Source organism: Apus apus, chromosome 9 (assembly GCF_020740795.1).
Source record: "Apus apus isolate bApuApu2 chromosome 9, bApuApu2.pri.cur, whole genome shotgun sequence".
Classification (NCBI taxonomy): Eukaryota; Metazoa; Chordata; class Aves; order Apodiformes; family Apodidae; genus Apus; species Apus apus.
In genome coordinates, this window is record NC_067290.1 from 19635612 (window position 1) to 19657448 (window position 21837).

Below are 21837 nucleotides of genomic sequence, written 5' to 3' on the forward strand. Positions count from 1 at the left end.
GTGCACACAGAGTGTCTGCCATGTACTGGAACAGTAAGTCTCTCTCTTGACGTCAATCCACTCCTTCAGTTTGAAGTATTAAATCATCTATGTGACCTACAAATACGTGATTTATAATGGAGTTAGTGCACGGAGCCTACAGATGGTTATTTGTTTTATGTGGAAAAGCAGAACAAATGTGGTTCTTCCCTGTGTTTCATGAGGGTGGACCAAGGTATTAAATGGAATGGGAGGACAAAGAGCTGTTGACAAATGTCAGCTCCACCTCCAGAGGCTTTAACTAGATGGGAATTAGAAAAATAAGAGCTTTTCCACTGTCAGAAGGGATGCCCTTTGGCCATCAATTGAGCTGATGATTGCCTTGTAAAAGTAGAACTTTGTTAAAAACTTGCAATCAAATGCACTAAAGTACATTTTCACACATCCCAGTTGGATGCAGATTTGAGGAATATTATTTTATTGGGGTTTTTATTGCAACTACAGAAGACTAGTTGTCACCTGATGCTGTCTTCCATATGTAGATTGTAAGAAAACCAGAACCAAAAATATCCATATTCCAATACCACACTATTTGGTGCCTGAAAGAAACAGTTGTCATTGATCTGGAACAGCACATGGGAAAGGGGTAGAAAAAAAACCCAAGTTAAATAAAATGGCAAAAAAAAAGAAGAAAGACCTTCCAGCTCGAGGATATAGACACCTTTTTTGTCTGCAACTACAGGAACATGGTAGGGGAGCAATAAAGGGTCTGCTGAACACTAGTAGCAGAATACATCTGTAGTCACTTGGAAGACAAACTAAAACTTTTTATATTCAAATGCAATTAAATATTTTTCACAGATGTTCATTATTTTCTACAGATGTCATTGTTCACTCTCCAACTTTAGCGTCCCCTTTGAAATGAAAGGAAGATTAGTAATGAGATGAAAGTTGACTTTAACTAAAAAGAAATTAGACCTTAGAAGGGGATGAGTAATTACAGTTATCTTCAAATAAGATGGAAAGAAGCCTTGAGGAAGCCAAAGATTATCAGCATTTGTAGTAACTGAGCCTGAGGTGTGTGTACAATGGAGTTAAAACCCTGAAAGCCAAGGATCAGGAGAGCAGGTGGTAGGATGCAGCTGGTGAATAATCCTCTTAACCTCATCAATGCTCAACGAGGGCAAAAATTAAGGGAGAGGAGGGAAGAGCCTCTGTTGCTGCTGGCAACGGAACAGGGAGGAGATCAAAGCCACCCAAGCAGTGCTACTGCAAGTGAGCTGTGTCCAGTGTGAACAACCTGGTTACAGAAAATTACTGTGTGATTCTCTGAAGTCTCTTGATCAGTACAGAATAATAAATCACTGGATCACTAAGTATTTTAAGGAACAAAATATTTAGATGGTAGTTCAAAGAATTTTTATCAGTACAAAATCATCAGAGACTTGATGTAGTGTCATGTAGAGAGCAGCGGAGCATGATTCTAGCGCTGCTTGGTGCATGTGATGGATACCCAGAAAAAAAGATGGCTTGGCCAGAAACTGGATTGAATCTCTTGTGGAGCATTACATCATCAGAATGAGCTTTTGAGGCAGCAGGGAAGGAGCAGCTGGATGATGGGAAGCATGCCAGTGGTCTTTGCTCTCAGCCTGCAGCAGCTGGTGCAGTTGTTCTGGTCAGGGGCACCATTGCCTTTCTCTGAAGGTAGGAGATCCTCAGCTCAGTTCTGTACCATGCACTGCAGGTTCAGGCCAGGCAGGTAAATACATATTTTGAAGCCAACTTTACTAACTATAGGACACTACTGCTATGTGACCATTTATTTTCTCCAAGCCTTTTTTTTTTTAATCTTTACCAATGAAGTATTTCAGCCCAAGAAGAAAAAAAATCTTTTTCTAATGTGGCTGGAGGAGGCATCTCAATGATGTGCATTCCCATCTGCTTTTCGTCTCCCTTCAAAACCTTACAAACTGCTTAAATGGGACACTTCAATCTAAGAAAGTCCTTACTGCAATGTTTAGCCTTGGGATCCTGCTCTGAGGTCCTGTCTCTGGAAGTGGGGTTATCTGCACCCAGTTTTTTGGGAAAGAAGCTTCTGTTTGAGGCTCTGCCTGCTCTGGCAAGAGGTGCCATACTTGAAAGGCACCTACTTGATTTATGTTCAGAGCTGAGTTTCCTTCCCTTGCTGATGTGCAGAGGAGCACCTGGTGTCCCCCCTGGAGTGAGTGTAATCCCAAACTAGGAAAAGCATGGAACAACAGGCTCCTAACTCATCTTTCCTGCTTTTTAAAGTTCATTTTTTGGCTGAAAGGCATAGAATTCAATGGACAGTGCCTGAAGAGAAAAGGTCCTTTCATACCTCTTGTCTCCCAAGCTTCTGCTCTGCACAGAATTTATCTGTTGTAAATAATAGGAAAAGAAATTGTAACTAGTGACATAATGAATAAGGGCTTGTTAGAGCTTGTTACCCAGACAAAGCTCAAGGTAAATGACGTAGCTCAGGGCAAGTCGAGAAGTTAGCCTGAATACAACTCATTGTGACAAAATCAAGAGGTTTTAGAAAATTATTAAACCTTTCTGGAAGTGGAAGTTCAGGGTTGTCACTGTGAATATTAATGTCTCCCATAAGAGGTTTTTGTTCATGAAGTCCAAGATGTTACAATCAGCAGAAATTCCAAATTAATCTTTATTGTATGATAAAGGACCAAGGCGAGATAAAAGAAAAGGGAAGGGAATCTGAAGGGAAAAGTCAACCAGAGAACTACTGCTCTCATAAAAATATTCCAACATCTGTGGTTTCCTCTGAAAGTGGCTGTGTGAAACTCGAAGTGGTTACTTACTATGATTGTTTTTTTACCTTTGATGAATGGGAATTCCTTAACAAGATGAGATGCTTTTCCCCTTGGTCCTTGTGTGTGGCCATAACTCAGATGTAGACAGTTGATAAAACTGCACAGCCATGCAGTGTGTTTTGGGAGTGTCACATTGATTGTGTTAATAACCAAGGTGTTCTGGGGTGATTTCTGTAGGTGCAACTGGAGGGTCCAGAGGCCAGATGAGCATTGAATAAGATAAGCCTGACAACATGTTCCCCTACCTTGGTGCTCTCTCATAGCTCCCAACTTTCACAAAGCCACCTTGGCAATTTGCTGTGTGTCTTGGCAGTCTGTGGTGAGGTCTTTTTCCTGCATTTTCAAGTCCAAAAAAATGGCTTGCTTCCCATTTTTCTGGCTTTATGGTTATGGCTGCTCTTGGCTTCCTGACCTACTGGTCCCTTTTTTGGTTTTGTAGTTTCATGAGTCCTAGACGAGTTACAGCATCCTGAGCAGTGAGCAGCTGTGCCCCTGACTTTGTAGTTTTGCCCGTCCAGAGCTGTTCAATCTCCTTCATTGGGAAGTTAAGAACAATTGGTGACAAATGGCAGCAGCCATGTGCTGCTTGCCCAACATGCCAGGGTGAGGTGACACAGCTGATGATGAGAAGATCTTGATGTCCCTCATCTTCTGGAGCCAGCACACTTGCACTCGTGTGTTTGAGGCTTCAAGCTCAGTAACAGCACAACATAAGAATTATTTCCAGCACTGTGAGATCAATCCACTGCTGCCTGTCCTGACAAGCAGGAGGGTGAGGTTGAGCAGCCGAGTCTGATGCTGCACACAGAAGCAATCTGTTCTCTACCATTTAATGTGGTAATAACCAGTAATTTACAGCAAGGCTTTATTGTCTTAATAGGAATACTAATGCAACCTGGTCCCTTCTGTCTGAATTTAGGAAGGTCACTGGTGAGAGTTTTACTGTTCCCACTGTGGAGTCAAGTGTCTGCTGGGTATTTTTGTGGGGATAAGAGGATGCTAATAAACTTAGTGTGGACTTCTTATTAGTCTAGTCTGAAGGTAAAGTTAATGCAGGTTTTATATTTCATATATTGCTTGTTAAGCTCTCTAGGAAGCTTATGGACCAAAACTACTACATCACTGTGAAATGTTTTCAAGTCTTCTCATACAGCTAGCTAGCCTGTATGAATCTGAGCTGGGGACTTCTTGGCAATGAAGCAGTGAATCTGGCCTGCTTTGTTGTGTGGGGTTTTTTTTCCTTTATTTTTTTGTGCCAAGTGGAAGTCCAAACTGAATTAGTATTTTGGTGCAACTGAAGCAGAATTCAGTAATAAGAAGTGTTCTTTCAGGCTGTAACATTTTTGAACTTCTGTAACCAATTTTATTCACATTTGGCAACCTGGTAACTTTTTAAATTTCAACTGTTTTGGTTCCCTATCAGTTAAGGTTAGGGCTCTTCCAGAAAGCAGTGAGGCATTTTGAAGACTTCAGGAGCAAATAAGGAAGCCTTAGAGATTACCTATTTAACTCTTCACCTGGAAAGGTGAAAACATTTCCCAAAACACTAGAAACAAGGTATTTTTCTTGTGTTTGTGGCTTGTAAAAATGTTCTGGTGGGTGTGGTATAGAAAAAAAAGAAACAGCTCTGATTCCAGAGTATTGTAGTCAGGTTCCTCAAATGGGAGAGACTTGGGCAGCATCTGGAGCTGCACATTCAAATTTTTAAAAATGTATTTAGAGCAGGGCAGATCTGAGGAGCTGCCGAGTCTTCATGTTCAAGCTGATGAGAACTGAGGGCTGTCATCACCTTGTGGGACCAAGCCTTGTGTTGTCCCCAAACAGAGCATGAGCCTGCTCTTGTACAGCATATTGGTGAAAATCTTTTATATAGCCCTAAATACCATGGGTTGGGAGCACCACAGATGCTGTGATCTTAAGGCATTTTTCGATATAGTCAGTTTTAATGACATCTGAAAGAGCAAACTGGTCTGAGGATAAGTATGATAGGGTGACATATGGCAACCAGATCTGGCTTTACCTCTTACCAGCTTGTCCTAGTGCTTGACCTAAGCAGAGGAGAAGGGAACCTGCCTGGTTCCTAGGAATATCTAATTCTGGCTTTTTTGCATATTTATTTCAGCTGAGGATGGCATTTTCCTGAGAGTGCTTCTCCCTGCTGGAAATTAATATTTGTTTTCATGTCATTGAAGCAACAGTGTGGAGAAGAAGCCTGTAAGCTGAGTGGGATTTTCTTGTTTTGGTAAACCTAACATTTATTTTCTTTCCTTCTGGAACAGCCTAGAAGTAAAATTTAGATCACATGTCGTTGAAAATATTCAGGCAAAAGTGTCGTTGTTGGAAAATGGATCTTCAAGAAAACAAAAAAATTCTGGAGGTTTTCAGTTTCTCGCTGCCAATCTGTAAACACATATGAAAATTGTGTATGTGTCTGCATTTATAAAATTGTCCTTTTCCCCCCCCTCAAATCTTTTTTCATTATAAAAAGCTGTAAAAACCTGATGGAAAAGCTAGATGACAGAAAATAACCAATTTTCAATATCACTTTATGTTGCTGTAACACCCCAGTGCTGAAGGAGCTGTATAAACACCTAGGAAACCACAATCTGTCTTGAAAAGCTTTCAAGTAAGAGTTGATTTTCAAAGCCATAAAAGGCAGATTGGTGCCTGGCTCTTGCTGAAGATCACTGAGCACCTCAATCTGCTGAGAGGTGGTGAAAATCCCACCCGAAGCCCCTCTCGGTTCACGTGAAACAAGGGGAAAGTGCAGTGAAAGATTCGACAGCACCTCTCCACTAACTCTGTTCTTTGCAAGTCACTAATCTTGCTTCTTTAAGATTATATGTGATACTGAAAAATATATTCATGGGTGGGTCACAGACCAGAGGACTCATTAGAAAAAGAAAAAGTGAAAAAGGCTGCAGATGGCTGCCTTCCATCTCCTCCCTGGCTGAATGAAGAAAGATGTTTTTCTCCCCTTTGCTCTTCTATCTCCCTCCTCTCCATTTTCTGCATTACGTTTCCTCCTCCAGACTGTGGTGGTGGAGCTGAATGCTGATGAGACCCTTGGCATCGTGTCCCCAGACAGAACTTTTTAAGGTCATTTCTCCTGGTTCTTGATTGCTTGACCTGCTTGTTTCTCTTCCCTGGCTATGGTAGGCTGCCCAATTACACACTGTTATTTTTATGATACTTGTTTGTCCTTCCCAGCCTTAATCTTCCTTTGTTGCCAGGAATACTCACGGTCTCTGTAGTCTAGTTAGAGCTAAAGTTCATGAGAGAGAGGTTTAAAATTGACAGTTTCAAACCAACAATGAGGGGCATGTGTGGTGATGAGGTGTGATTGGTGGATGGAGGTGAAGCCAGCACAGCTGAATCCTGAGGGTGCAAAACTGCCTTTGATGAGAAGGTTGGACACACTGACAGCCAGCAGGCAGCCTGAGCAGGATTGTGTTGCTTTTATAATGCTGTATTTGTGTGTACAAGCAATATTTTTCAAGGATGTGACTAGGTTTCCTAGACCTTTGGTAAGATATGCATCCATCTCTGTCATTCTCTGTTTTCAGGCAAAGTCTGGTGTGTGTTGGTTTTATTCCAAATTGTGCAGGCCTTCTGTACACAGTCACTTGCTGAGTAAATAATCTGTTCTTTATTGTTATGCTGGTCACAAGGTCTGAGCAGTGGTCACTCAGGGAGGTGGGGAGAAAAAGAGAGATGACAAGACTGAGCATTGAAACATGAGCTCTGTTACCCTCTGATGTCTGAGGTCCACATGCTGTGAAACAGCACCATAAACCAGCAAAATAAATTCCCTGATACCAAATTCACTTCCTCATTCTAGAAAGGATAAGCTCAGCATCAATAAAAGCCAATTGCTCTGAGGAAGAACCTGCGAGTTACCCGTGTGGACGTGTGAGACTTCCCTACAGGACGTGTCACAAGTCAACACAAACTATGAGGAATAACCTCCAGGGACTCTCTGCAAGGGAAGAGCCATGCTGCAGTCTCTTTGTTCACACTAAATACTTAGAAACCTTCTTGAGATTTCTGTTTAAATTTAGGATTTCTTCTTAATTTCATGGCCTGTGCCAAATGGCATGAACTGGAGTCACCATCCCTGGAGGTACTTAAGCGTCGTATAGACATAGCACTTAGGGGTGAGGTTTAGGTAAGGACTTGTCAGTGTTAGGCTAGTGGTTGGACTGGTGATCTTTAAGGTCTTTTCCAACCAAGGTAATTCTGTGTTTTTGTGATTCCTTGCCCTGCCCTTCTTCACCCCTAATCAAGGGGAATGAACAACTTTCTTTGCCTCCTCCTTGCCTGCAGACATCAGGAGGAAATTGAGTGTGAGGGGGGTGAGACACTCCCTCCAGGTTGCCCAGAGAAGCTGTGGCTGCCCCATCCCTGGCAGTGTTGAAGGGCAGGTTGGATGGGGCTTGGAGCAACCTGGGCTGGTGGGAGCTGTCTCTGCCCATGCAGGGGGGCTGGATCTAGATGATCTTGAAGGTCCCCTCCAACCCAAACCATTCTATGATTCTGGCACAGCAATGTCACTTCAATTTCAACCCCACCAACCACCTGTTTGTCTCACAGCTACTTGCTGTAGCTCCTACTGTGTTTCCCAGCCTTGCAGAGCTGTGTGGAGGTCCAGATCACCCCCAGGCCACCGTGTACCTAGAATGGACCAAACTCATCCCAGGACATGCTGAACCCCAGCAGAGTTCCAGGAAGAATGAAGTTGGCTCCAGCTCAGTGTTTCAAAGCTTTCAGAGCTGTCTGAGCCAAGAGGAATGTGAATGAATCATACTTCAAGTATTTACATTTCTCAAATTCCTGAGAAGCTTTTTAAAGGTCAATCTAATTAAGACAGTTTGTTTGTACGGATATAAAGTGGTTACTATTATTGGAAATTCAGTGCAGTGCAATATATGGCATTTTACTTACAATTTAAATTTGAGTTTTGTATGCTTAATTTGGAAAGAGCAGAAATGATCTTTTGGTTCCATAATGTCTTACTTAAAATGACATTTTAATCAATAAAGAATTTTTTTGCTGCAATTAAAAGAAGGTTCATTCTTCTTGATGCAAAATAATTAATCAAAGTTTTTGCATAAGAAGGGTTCTTTTGTATTGGAAAAACAATTGCTTGGACTCATAACAGCCTCATTATTAGTGCATCTGTTTTTGATTGCCATTATGGGAACAAAAGCCTTTTTTCTATAATTTAAGGATGCATTTAAATTCAGTTTGAAATACTAAACTTCATATTGTCTTGCTCTCAAAGGCTATAAAAATTGAGATCTGTTTGTGTGTCTCTATTAGAATATCAAAGTGAGAAGCCAGTTCTTTTAGTTGCTTTCCATACTTGAGTACTTCTGCCTGTTGCACTTGTGTCTCCATCAGAGCAGCCCCCTGCCCCAAACTTTGCCCAGCTGAGGGAAGTTCAGGCCTTACAGTCCTTACTGTCCTAAACTTTATCATCTTTAAAGATACTAAATTGAGGGGAGTGGAGAGAGAGGGTGTAATTAGTATTGTTCCATTGGCTGCTTCCTTAATAGCTGTCTTGCTGTCTGAAAGCCTGGAGCCAAGTTCAAAGCAGAAGCTCCAGGACCAGTGTTCTGGCCCTTCCAAGCAGAGAAACATCTCTCTGAATCACAACTTGCACTGCTGGCAGCTGGGCTTTCTCTGGACTTGGTTTTTCTTTTTAGCAGTCTCTAACCCTGGTCTCCTAATGTGAAACTACAGCAAGATTAGGTTGTTTGCTGTGTTCTGTAAAGTGGAAGAAATAGAAGAAAAATGGAAGAAAGAACTTTCATGGAACTGAGTTTCTTGGCCATATTAAATACTCTGGGTTTGCTCCAGATGTCCACATACCCTGACTGGATTGCATTGGTTTAATGTGTGTGAATGGCATCAAATGAAAACATGTCTTCCTGTGGAAAAATGGATTTTTGAGGGGTTTAATGAGAGAAAAACTTAGAGTGAATGGGACAGCAGCAGCTGTTAATAAGACCTCCTCTTTTTAACACACAACGCACATCCTGTGGGGAATGTTGCAGCTGAAGCTTTTTCTCATTTCATTTATGTCCCACACTCCTGGCCAAGAGCTACCTGCTGGGGTTCATGCAGTGCTGGGAATGGTGGTCTCTGGTCTCAGATGAGGCTTGTCAGTGCTTCCAACAACTCAAAATTCCCCTCCAGAAGCCAAGTCCCACCACGTGTGGCTCAGAGATGAAAACCATAGTGCTGCTGGAGGAGCATGCAGTGTGAGAGGCTTGACTGAAATTGGGCTGCTGTGAATGGTGCATAATCAGATACATAAATCAGGTCATAAATAATCATAATGAAACCTCAGCACGTATTTTCTTTGTTAGGTTCTGTAGCTTCTAGAATAAAACAAGTGCTGTGTAGATTGTGGTACAAGAGTAAAATGGCTACTGAAAGGCTCTTTGCAGTTGCTAACTTGTTTGTTGCTAATTTACTCCTGTTCCACAGACACAGATGATGAAGGTTTGTGGCAGGAAACCTAATTCCTGTGTGTCTTGCTATCTGGAGCTGTCCTGGAGGGTTGTTAGTGAGGAATGGGAGTGGGAATAGCCTGAGCTTTGCAGAACTGCATTTTTTTCTTCCACCTGCTGCTAAAAAGCTTTATCCCCTTTCAGGCAGGCTCTTGCCATGCCACAAAACCTGAAATTTCTCTCCCTCACCCTCCAGCTCCCACAACTCTTGCAGTGAAGGGGGTAGACCTGGGGAGCAGAACAGAGCTCTCAGGAAGGGCTGGGGAGGAAGAGGAAGCTGATGCACGTAGGTCCAGATAAATTCTTCACAGAGTCACAGAATGGTTTAGGTTAGGAAGGACCTCAAAGCTCACCTAGATCCAGCCCCCCTGCATGGGCAGAGACAGCTCCCACCAGCCCAGGTTGCTCCAAGCCCCATCCAGCCTGCCCTTCAACACTTCCAGGGATGGGGCAGCCACAGCTTCTCTGGGCAACCTGGGCCAGGATCTCATCACCCTCACAGCGAAGAATTTCCTCCCAATATCTAACCTAAATCTCCCCTCTTCCAGTTTAAAGTCATCACCCCTTGTCCTCTCACTACAAGCCCTTGTCCAAAGTACCTCCTCAGCTTTCCTGGAGCCCCTTCAGGCACTGGAAGGTGCTCTAAGGTCTCCCTGGAGTGTTCTCTTCTCCAGGCTGAACCTCCCGACCCTCTCAGCTTGTCTCCAGAGCAGAGCTGCTCCAGCCCTCCCATCTTCATTTCCCTCCTCTGGACTCACTCCAACAGCTCCTTGTTTTGCTGGGGGCTCACGTATGAATAACTTACAAAAGATTGTGTGAATTACCTAAAGAGGTGTCATGAGAATGTGGGTTGAGACCCTTACTCCTAGAAAGAAGTGTCAAAAGCAAGGTACTAATTTTTGCCAGTATTTTGCTTTCCTAATGAAAAGATAGGGAAAACGGCAGGAATAACTTTCTCGTAGCAGGGGAGCTGGTTTCCAAAACACTGCAGTGGGGAAGCTGACAGGAATTGCTTTTGAGCTGTTCTGGTAATAATGACTGTAGATTGAATGGTGATAAGGTCAATCTCTTAAATGTTTTGCTTGAATAATTAAATAAACAACCCCCCACTTTTCTATTTGGATGTATGTTTTAGCTCTGTGGCCTTTATGTGGCAAATGATAGACGGTAAGCCATGGAGTGCTGTTTAGTGGAAACATTGTGGATTATAAATAGATTAAAGATTCATCTGACAGAGGAGATTTCAGTACCTGGCTCAAGCTGGACATGGCTTTTTGCCCATCTGCCTGATGCTCCCTTCGCTGTATCAGTGTCAGCCAACAGACAGCTCTGCCTACAGCTTCAGGGCTCATCCTGGGGAGGTTACTGGAGTCTACTTTTCAGACTTGTATCAAAGAAAAGCTTAGAAGTTAGGGGCAATTGTAATCAATTGTTCCCTGCAGAAACCTGTGAGTTTAGGAAGAAAAGGTAAATTGGTGCAGCTGCCCCTCTACGCTACCCTACAGCTTTGGCAGATGTGCCCCCTGTACCTCCTTGTTCTACAACTGGGAAATTTTATTTGGGCTTGAGATTTTCTTTGTTCTTTTACTAAGAAACGTAGGCAGCACATTGCTGGGAATTTATGAAGGAATACTTCCATACTCCAGCATCCTTCTGCAGTTCCAACACAATGAATGTGTTAGTCTGATTTAAAATGTGTTTTGTTGCAAGATGGCACGTGCTTTCCTGCAGCCCCTGAGTGTGCTCACCTGGGCTAGTACGGGCTCAGTCCTTCAGTTTGGGGTGGAAAATCATTTTCCCAGTGTCACGAGTACATGTGTGTGTAAGGATACCAGGGATGGGAATTTATTCCTGTTGTGCACTTGGACAAACTCTGCACGTGTAGAGGTTAATGGTTTCATTCTGCCTCCTCCTAGTGTCTCCTGCATGATGATGCTTTCATAGCTAGAAAGCTACAGCAGCAATTTAAAACTAAGGGAAAAGACAAACATGTTTAGCGATTTTGGGACCCCTAGCTGTGTTTTCAAATGCAAGTCTGATTATTTTCTGCTTTTGCCCTCTAACTAAAAATGAATATTGTTGCCCTTGTTTACTGTGCTGATTTTTCTAGCCAATGCAATAGACAAATCTGTGCTTAGTGTAGGATTTTCAATAGTATAAGAAAGCTTAAATAATATTTATTAAAATGATCAGAGATTTGTCATAACACTTCCAAAAACTGCAAAGCTCTGTAAGTAGAAGTTTCTGAGCATTATAAGCTGCCTTTTACTGGTGGTGTAATTGGTGGTAATGCCCTTAAATTAACCAGCTGATTTTAGGTGACTGGATTACAGGCACTCCAGATGTATACTTAGGATGTGCTTTTTCATGCTGAGAGCCTAACTCATTTCTCCTGCTGGCTTTAGGACTTTGGGATAAATGTAAGTATATAGAGATATATCAGCAGAGGTGTCCTGAGGTACTTCAGCAGGACACTGGGTACTGCCAGTAACTGCTGGGCTGCTTGAGTGCTGCTTGGAAGCTCAGTGGGACCCTGAAGGGCTTTGGCAAATGTGGTCTTAACTATTGCAATGCCTATGGTGTTACCTCAGATCTTCTGCCTGGCCTAGAGATCTCAGCTGCAGGAGTGTGACTGCTGGGAGCCTGTGCTTCTGGGTGACTAGTGGGTTAAGAAATCTTGCACAGAATGAGTTGCAGGGTGTTTGTGCAGGCTGATCAAATGGAAAGCTTATCAGAGCCTCTTAAAACAGACATCTGCATCTTTCATCACAGTAAGTGGAGCTAAGTACAGTGCAAAGCTTCTAATTACTGGTACGTGGGCTCTGAGAGGTGATGCTGCCCTCTGCACATGCTGGATACAGGAGGCTGGCATTAAATCCAGGAAAAAAACCGAGGCATAAACGAAACTTAGTGAAAAGAAGTAGTCGTTGATAAAATTCGGCATCTAAATTCACCTTGAATTAGATTCTTTGAGACTAAGGTCACTGTTTCTTGTAAGAGTTTTTTCCTGTGCTGTTTCAGCACTGCAGAGGGTGCAGTACCTCTCCCAGGCATCTCCTGCCATTTTTCTCTATTAGCCATGATGCCTCTCCAATTAGCCAGCACTATGAGCCTTTCCAGGAGGCAAAGCCAAGGTTTCAGATTCCTCAGGAATTAATGTACCCAGCACTGATTTTAAAACTGAGTTGTGGTAAACGCACACTAACCCACCACCTCTCCAGTTGCTCTCCAGCATGGTCTGGTCAGTCACTTATTTGCCAAACACGGTGTCAGGATTTAATTTAAAAGTTTGGTTCAAGTTTGGGAACATTTTTTGTTTGAAATATATCTTTTGGTCTAGTAGCAAATCCCATTATTTTATATTAAAATAAGAGATGCAATAAAAAAACTAGATTTCCTTGCAGGAACTGCTCAGCAATCAGTGTTTTTGGGGGGTTGAATACAGAAGCATGCCTGTGTACGTCCACTTTTTCTTCTCATTCCCAGCTCCAGCCTCTGTAAAAATCATAGAATAATGTATGTTGGAGGGAATCTGGAGGTCATTTACTCCAGCCTCCCCTTCCAAGCAGGTCAGGTTACTCAGGGACTTTTCTATTTCAGTGTTAAGTGTCTCCAAGGACTCTACAACCTCTGTGGTCAACTTGTTGCAGTATTCCACCAGCCACTGTTAAAAAACCCAAATCAACAACACGAAGTATTATCTAGGACAAATGAAAAAAAAAATAATCAGTCTAGCAGTGAAAATTAGCCAAGTGTGGAGAAGATGCACAGATACAAAAGTGTTTTCTTGCTCTGATCTTTAGTGAAAAATCAAGTAAATTAATGTCAGAGTTAACAATTGTTTCTGGTAGATACTCAGAGTTGTTTTCCAAAAGACTGGTGAAGGATTTGTTTTGGGGCACCTTGGATCAGATCTGTAGCAGTCCCTAGTAGTTTGTTTTGCTGGTGTTTGCCTCAAAGCCTACTTGGGGGTGTAAATACTTGTGTGCAACACAGGCAGCTCCACGAGTCTGTCTCCTCTGCCTAAATAACTTCATCTCTTTAGATATTTGAGCTCAAAATAAATAAGATCCGTAGATAGTGGTAATGTAAAACTGCCAGGTTATCACATAAGATAGGGAATTAACAGTTTTCACAGTGACTTAACTCTTAGGAAGCTAAATATCAATTTAAGACCTAATCATTTTAACAACAATCAAAATGTTGCCCTTGCACATTTTCCCAAAAACCCAAACAAGAAGTTTCTTTCTTCTTGGCACCAATTTAATTCTTTTATTTTCATTGTTAAAAATATTAAACAGTCTATCTGAATTAATTAGGTTTTCTGAGATTTTTTAAATTTTGCAATAGCAAACTGAGGGCTGAGTCTCTTACACAAGGTGACTTCCAAGAACTGTTGTTTCCATTCATGTAGGATTCTTCACGTACATTTTGCAGTTCTAAAACTTGTGCTAATCAGAAACTTAAATGGCTGTTATCTGGCCTTAAACTCTTTGTTAAAAAAGAGGTGTTTCTTGTGGGCTTCCAGCAGCTTGGCCAAAATGGAGGAGGCAGCTTTAGCTTAAGTTTAATGTTACCTTGTGTGTTATAACAACAGGAGAGTGCTCAGGTTCTATATCTGCACCTACTGAGATAAACCAGCAAATAACCAGAGGCTAAATGTGCTGAGGAGGGAGGAGATAAGACAGTGAACCTGAGGGCAGGAGAGGTCATACCAACATTCAGGACCTTGAATAAAGCTGTGTTTCTAGAGGCTGTAGTAGCTGAGTCAAGGCAGTAGTTCCTCTAACCACTAAATTACAATAATTCATTTATTAATCAGTGGTAATAATAGACTTTTTTAATTTTATTTTTTTTTTTAAAAGCTTCAGAGTTTCCTGGTTTACAATGCTGGAATACTGACTGGGCCATGGTCAGCCTGGCTGTTCTAAGATGGTGCTGATTTGGGAGCTTCCAGCATGAGCCTGGTGCATCTAATGAGAAAGGTCTCCTGGTTCTCCCAAGGTCTTAGGCAGCATTTCCTCAGTGCTGGTGTCTCAGGATGAAATGTTGTGGGGGAAAAAAGTCAATAAAAAGCCTCACTGGACTAAGAACTTTCAAAAAGCCCAGAATATGTCTGTGTCTTTAGATGACTGCTCTTGTTTTATTTTGGTTTTGTTTATCATGGTCTGTGTCCTGGGGGACTTGAGATCTTCCTTTCCCTCTGGAACCCTTTTAGGCACTTTGGAAAATGTCAGCTCAGGTTTGCTTGGTACATTGAGAAAGATCATTTTATGAACTTCTGGAAGAAAAAAACAATTGATGCCATTACTGATCCTTGTCTTTAGGTAGGTCTTGTTCTGTACACAGATCAATAAAAATGCATCTTCAACAATGAGAGTATAGATATAGGGAGCAGAAAAATTAGTTGGTTCATCAAGGACAATATGAAAGAAGGACTACAGGGAAGATATTACAAATATTCACATGTTGTATTGCACTCCCGTGACACTAGAAGTCCAATTAGTGATAAATATTTTCAGTTTTAAATATCTAGAATTTTAGTAGCTGCAAAAGCTATTTTTAATCTAATAAAACTAATGCATGTTCAGAAATTTTGTACAGGTGCTTATCTCAAAAAGAAGCATTGTTATACCCTGCTCCATCCATCCTTTCTGAGGATGGAATAGCAATTGAATTTTAAACCTGAAGTGTTAAGTTTTAATTTTTTCCTTTGCTCAGTCTCCTACTTAGTCATACATAAATCAGTGGAATATGAAAGAACTAGTAAAAATGGCTATAGCCTTCCAGAGCTGTAATTTGGCTCCATGAATTATTAATTATTAGACCAGGATAGCAACAGCTTTTTCAGAAGTCAGTATAAATGTAAGAGCCTCACCTTATCAGGCAGGATCTAAGCGGTGGCAGGATTGTAATTCTTACCATTTAGCACTTTGTGGTAGGTTGAAAAGGAATAGGATATTAGACCATTTAAACTTTGTGAAATCTAACACAAAGTAAGGAAGTGCCTCCTTTTTTTTTTTTTTCTTTTTTTCCCCCCATCTTAAATAATTTCAAAGAAATGGATACACATGGATTTCTCAGGGGTTTGGGCTGGTGGAGATGTTGAAGCTGCTACATTTGTGAAGCATCCCTGCAAGGGAAACCAGCTCAAAGAGCTGGCTTGGCAAGGAAAGGCTTTGGCTGCTTCTGTTGGTTAGAAGAAAAGAAAAAAAAAACCTATGGAGGCTTGAAATTAAGCTAAAATGGATGCAAGGTAGCATTAACCAAATACAAAGGCATCTGGCATCGTAAGTAAAATTTTCCTTCCTAAATAATACAACTCTTTAATACTGCAGTCCTAAATAAGCCTGGTGTTAATGTTCTTGAAGCCACACTGATGGTGGCAGGAGGGGACCCTCATGTCCTCTGATTTACCTGGTCTGGGCAAAAAAAGAAAAAGGGTAATTTTGTTTCTTGTCTTGACTTTTTGTGTTTGAAAAGAACCTCTAAGACTGCACCAAAACTTTGTCCTCCTCTGATATAATCTGCCTTTGGCAGTTCCAAAGTTGAGCACCATATCTGATTAATTGGATCCCATCTTGCAAAATTTAAGTGCATGTAATGGAAAACTGAAATACTTCAGCACTTTTCTAATCCTGAAATTTCATTTTAACATTTTTAGTATTTTAGCAGCACTGTTCTCCATATCTGACGAGATGTTATTAAAGTAAGGAGTCTCTCTTGTAATATATCATAATCTATTTTTTAAAATATGATTTAACTTACAAACAAGTTAGGAGAGGGGACTAAGGAACTGATTAGGTCTCTCTTTGTATTGAGGCTTTGAATAACCATTACACTACAAAATTTATGTAAAGCAATATTTCAGAGAGAAATCCTAATGACATTCTAATGTGAATTTTACCTGAGATTGTTTCTCAGTGCTGTGAAATAATCGAGTTGCTGTCACTTGTCCCTGATTTACAGAAGCCGTTTTGCTCCCATCTGTTGCTGCCAGCAGCCCAGGCAGGGTTAGCAGAGAGCAGTTCATCCACAGAGTGCCTGCAACACTGCTTGCAGAGAAGTAATTAGCCTGCACAAATGCTAATTAACTATATGAGTTCCTACTCCAGTTTTGTCTGTCTTTTTTTTTTTAATGGTAAAGGTGAAGAATCTGGTAGGTGATACTGAAAAATAAAGTTAGAAATCTTAACTTTCTTACTCTTTTTTGCTGTTGTAGGTCTTGCCTGAAGTTTGGGCACAATATATATGCAAAAAAAAAATAATATCCTATTTGAAATTATTAATAACCATATCTCTTCAATTTTTCTGTTAGACTAAATGATCTTGGACTAGATGATCTTTCAAAGTCCCTTCCAGCCCCTAAGATTCTGTGATTTGTGTTAGCAGATGTAATAATTTGGTCGGGGGGGGGGGGGGGGGGGCGGCATTTGTGAAGCCAAGGCTGGATCTATGCTAGCTTTCTTATCCCTCTTCCTATTTGGGATCATGAGTGTATTTTTGAAGCTGTTTCTTACAGCCTGTGGGAAGGTCTGGAGCAGGGGCTGTGGTGGGAATGGGGGACCAAGGGTGGGAACTCCGTGGCTGTGCGTGGGTGCTGGTCGGCTCGGTGCTGGGACAAGGGGCTACTGGTGGAAGCAGGAGAGGAAGGTTTTGTTTGGGATGGGAAATAGGTTTTCCTTCATTTAGCTGCACGATCCTGCTCTGATGGCACTTAGCATGTGGAAGTAATCCCAGCTCTTTCTGGAGAGAGCGGGAGTGCATTAATTACAGGTCCTTCCCGGTGAGCTGTGCCCGAGCGCAGCACAGAACCTCAGCTCATCTGACAGACACCGTGAAGAATTATTTTTCTGATGAATTCAAACTATTGTCATTGCATCCCTTTGACAGAGATTTGTGCAAAACAGAACAAGAGAGCAAGGGGAGAGGAGGGGCTGGTGCCTGCAGGAGAAGCAGTTTTTGGGGCTGGTGTGGTGGTGGTTGGGATGGGAGATGCTTTGCGAGCAACACTGGGAGGAGACCAGCCAGCCTGCAAACACCAACCCGCCAGCTTAGACGGCTGAGCAGGAATTAATTTTTGCAAGGGACATTACTGAGCATCAAAACGTATCTCCAAGGGAAGATATTATAAATAATTGTGCTTGTGAATCTCACAAATTAAGGCTATTAGGAAAGCCCTGCTCCGGTTTCTACAGTGGAGTTCTCACAGAGAAAGTTTTGTTCTGTGTTTGGAGAAGCAGTGAGACGTGTACACCTCAGGTGGGGGAAAACGTGACAAAGTGCTTATGGCTGGGAATGGAAGTCCATCAGGAAATACGTGGCTGTCATCCAGCTGCAAGTTTCTCCCTTAAAGTGCAAACAAAACAGGGAAATGAAATGCAATTTTTAGTTTAATCAACTTTCATGAGTCTTCTGGGAAATCCAGAAGTATCTAAAAGGAGCCTCAGGGACCTCTTTGGTTTAAATATGAATTTTGAAGTCTGCTCAGTAAAGCTGTGTTTGGTTAAAAAGTAACCTTTGGAAGTGACACTGGGCCTGGCTGGCAAGGGGGAAGGCTGCTCACATGCTGACATGAACTGCTCGTTTCAGAGGTGGCTTAGCCCTTTCTTTTGCAAAAAATGTGTAATGTCACGATTCTTTGCTTGATGAGTTCTACAAATAGCATGTTAAAATTACAAACTTAACCATTAAAATTATTAAAATAGAGAACAAGCACAGCCAGGGAGATGATAAAATACACAGCAGGCTGTACCAGGCAGTGTCCTGGCGAGTTCCACCACAGTTAAACGAAATTAAAATGGCCTCTAGTTTTTATGTCCATAAAATAATTAATGTGGGGGTGTGTTAATTATTATTTAAATATGGTTTTGAATATCATGGCATCAAACACCTGATCTATAGAGGAATATAAGAAGTTTGTGGTTTTTAATAAAAATACACCCAACAGTAAGAACTGAGGAGTGCAGAAGGTAGAGTGAACTGGGTTTCTTTCTCATCTCTGGCACTAGACTTAGACTGGGCTGAGACATTTCTGCATTGATGTCCTCAGCGTTACGTTTGTCTTGAGACCAATTACAGAGGTTCACAAGGTTGTTTTTATTTTCCTTGCTCTTGATGCCTTTTTAATGAGGCCTCGAGTAAGCAGCAAGCATTATGCTTTCCTGTTGTACTCCTGTCTGCCGCCTTGGAACGTTTATTACTAATACATGTGGGAAATGATTTATAAATTAAAGATTAGGAAAATGTACTTTTAAAAAACAGAAGTAGTTAGGGGGGTATATTTTATAATTGCCATTGGAGGGACTGGGGAGAGGAAGTCGTGCCAGTATCTTGCTAATGGAAGCGCAGTGAGAGGGACTGTTAAAGCATCTTTGTGGTTTGATGTAATAAATAGAGGTAATAGATGCATGGAGTGTTCAGAGCATGGATCTGGGCCTGTGGCTTGATGTAAAAAAAAAATAATAAAAATACCCCAGCATCCCATCTACATCATGCCTGTCAGCACCAGCTCCTGCTCTGGCACCTTCCTCCTTCAGCTTTGCCTCTTCATTCCCTGGATCTCCCAGATTCAGAAGATACTTGCAGAACAGTCTCGAATCACCAACACCAGCTAATTGAGCCTAGTAACACAAATATTTTGGAGTTGAAGCACGAGTGACAGAGCCCTGTATGGAGTCACTCCATCATGCTAAGAGCTCTTGTGTTGGGACACTGCTGGCTGCAATATTGCTCTTGCTGCCTTAGAAATACCAAAGTCAAGTTCAGACGTTGTAATTGCTTTAAGATGTTGTATCTTGTTACTCAATTTTTTGTTTACTGGCGGCTTAATTAATATATAGGCAAATGCTACTTGTTTTTTTAACTATGACTGGACTTGCTGATGGACAAGGCTCTTTTTACCTGGGGTTGGAGAGCCCAGTTTGCTGTTTAAATCTTTGGTGGCAGATGGGCAGTAAGCTTCATCGTGAGCAATGCAAATCTGGTTTGGTTTTTGAAACAACTCTTTGCATTTGGCTGCCGTGCGATGGGCTTTGTCTCTTTTCCACAGCCAGCAGCTGGGAGCATGGTCTGGTGATACCTAGTGGTGGCATCTCAGCTGCTGTCCTTCCATTGTCCTTCTGGCAGGCCAAGATAGCACATCTTGCTCCACATATGTAGAGCTTTTGTGGGGGGAAATAGGTGGATACATCAATGATATTACCTATACACGTGTGGATATGTGTACGTATCCAAAATTTGTTCTAGTAAACAACGAAATTCTGGTATGTTTGTTTCAGGAGGTCTCTGCCAGCACAATGAATTTGTCTTTGCATTTATTATGGTGGGAAGCTTGGAGGGGTCGTGGTCCTCTCCTAGCACTTGCTCTGGTGATATGGAAGCTCAGCATAGGGAGGCTGTTGTTCAAAGAGACTCATTTTAATAATCTGGTTTGATTCCTCTGGGTCTGAAAGCTGTTGTGGGTGCTCCCAAGGACAGGGATGGAAGGGGCTTGCTCAGCATCCTTGTGAATCTGTCTCAAGCAGATCTTTGTGTTGTTTCTTGACATTTGCATCTATGATTACAACCACTTCTGCATGCTGCAAATTCATCTTCTCCCTCCTAACCCACCCATGGAGTGTCTGTGGGAACTGGGTGAAGCTGTTGTGTGGCTGAGTCCCATTGCATCTCTGGCTGCTCCTCAGGGATTCAGCTGAGAGTTTGCTGTCTCTCAGACACATTATCCCTCTGAAAAGGAATTTTTTTGGGAAAAATGCTTTTCGGAGGGAAGATGCTGGAGGAGAGGAGTGGCTGTCCTTCAGTGCTTTACCAAGGAGTGTTTAATGCTCAGTGATGTCAGGCTGGGGACACTTCTTTTTTAAACCACAACTGTTCTGGGAATATGAAATAACACTTTTACTTCGATACTTTTCATGTTTTATCTTTTTTAAGTAGCTGATTTTGTTCTCGTAGGAAAGGAATTGGCTCAGCTGGCTAATCAAGCTGCACACTTGATGAAAAGGTCAAAATAAAATAGTGAAGTACCGTGCCTCTCAGCAAAGTCTGGGTTCAGCTTTCAGAGGAGTGCCGACCACTGTCAGAACACAAACTCATTTTTATTTTTCAAAAAGAAAGGAGGTTACCATTTTTTTCCCTGTCCTTTTCACTGTAAAGTCATGTTGTCACCCGCAGATGTTGTCATGAGAAAAATAAGAAGAGCGAGTAGCTGACATCTCTCGTAAGGAAAAATTACCCTGGGAACACAGAGGTCCCTAATTATATTGGAGTAATAGCAGACTTGACGCTGCAAGGGGAACATGCTCAACAGCAGCCATCTATTCTGCAGACAAGGATGGGAACAGCCTCATGGGAATGCAAAGCTGAGTCTCTCCTTGCAGCAGTCTCCAAACTGCATTGTGTGAGGAGAGAGTCTGGTGTTGCATTCATCCAGCCTCACCACATCAGGCAGTGAAAACAGAAAATGAGATTAAAGTAATCCTTTCTTGAGGGTTTTAAGATGATAACCCTCCACAGTTACCTTCTTTGGAAGGTCATTGGTTCTGGTGTATCTCCTCTCGTCTCTTACCCTGCCACGTTTGCAGGTTCTTGAGCCAGGGAAGCGGTTTCGCTATAGAAAGTTCAAATTTCAGTGCACGTCATGAGAAGTGACTTGGTTGAGCTGGAATTTTCCAAAGCTCTTTGGAGAGGTGGGGCTGGCGTGGCAGGGAAAGCAGTGGGGTTGTTACAAGGACTCCTGGTGGCATGTATCTGATAAGGCAGATCCCTTATTTTTTTGCTTCTGCTGTGTGGGATTTATTTTTAGTGTAACTAATCAAATGAGTATAGAATAGAATGGTGCTGGTGAATCAAACGAACCTTTTCATGACTTGAAGTAGCTTGATTTATTAAGTGGAATTGTAATCCAACACGAAGCATTTGATTACCCTCACACGCACTAATCCTTTTTTTATGAGATCAATTTGCCCCGAAGATCTGTACATGGTATTTTTTGGCAGCCTTTTTCCTTAAGACCTCAAAATGGTATAAATGATGAGCTCCAGCTGTTCCTCATTGTGTGGTTTGGTTTCTGACACACAAGGTACAGGATTTTAAGCTTCTCAGACTGTTCGCCAGTAAGTATTATTTAATAGCTATTGCTGCATGGACATTGATTTTAATTTTACCAAAATAACTGCATTAAAATGTTTACACGTTGTTATTTATTACCAGCTGTTTTGTTAGCGTTGGAGATCGTGGTTTTTCTTTATTTCTGGGTACAGCATAATTAATTTCATGTGCTTATCTAGAGACTTTCTTGTCAGTTATTCATAGCCTGACTCCTCTGTCTGCAATCTTCAAACCATTTGCTGTGCGATGTGAAATATTTCAGTGTGTTCTTGCATTAAGATTTAGAATAATGTAACTGTCTTTTGGTATTTATAGCAGGCTGCTGCAGTGGGAGGCAGTTCATCTCTTATCCTTGGCAGCGGTGTGGGGAAGATGGGCTT

At 41.8% G+C, this 21837-nt stretch overlaps 1 protein-coding gene across 5 annotated transcripts in view; it reads left to right on the plus strand.

The window, feature by feature from the left end:
- The window catches only part of LOC127388327 (contactin-4), a 287077-nt gene that overhangs the window by 72699 nt on the left and 192541 nt on the right, over positions 1 to 21837 (plus strand). The window contains exon 1 of one of the 5 annotated variants that reach the window (XM_051627709.1): positions 21410 to 21462. The exons of the other annotated variants lie outside the window; for them this stretch is intronic. The gene's annotated coding sequence lies outside the window, so the exon portion shown is untranslated. Of the gene's footprint in view, positions 1 to 21409; positions 21463 to 21837 lie in introns of those variants that run through there. 5 annotated transcript variants of the gene reach the window in all.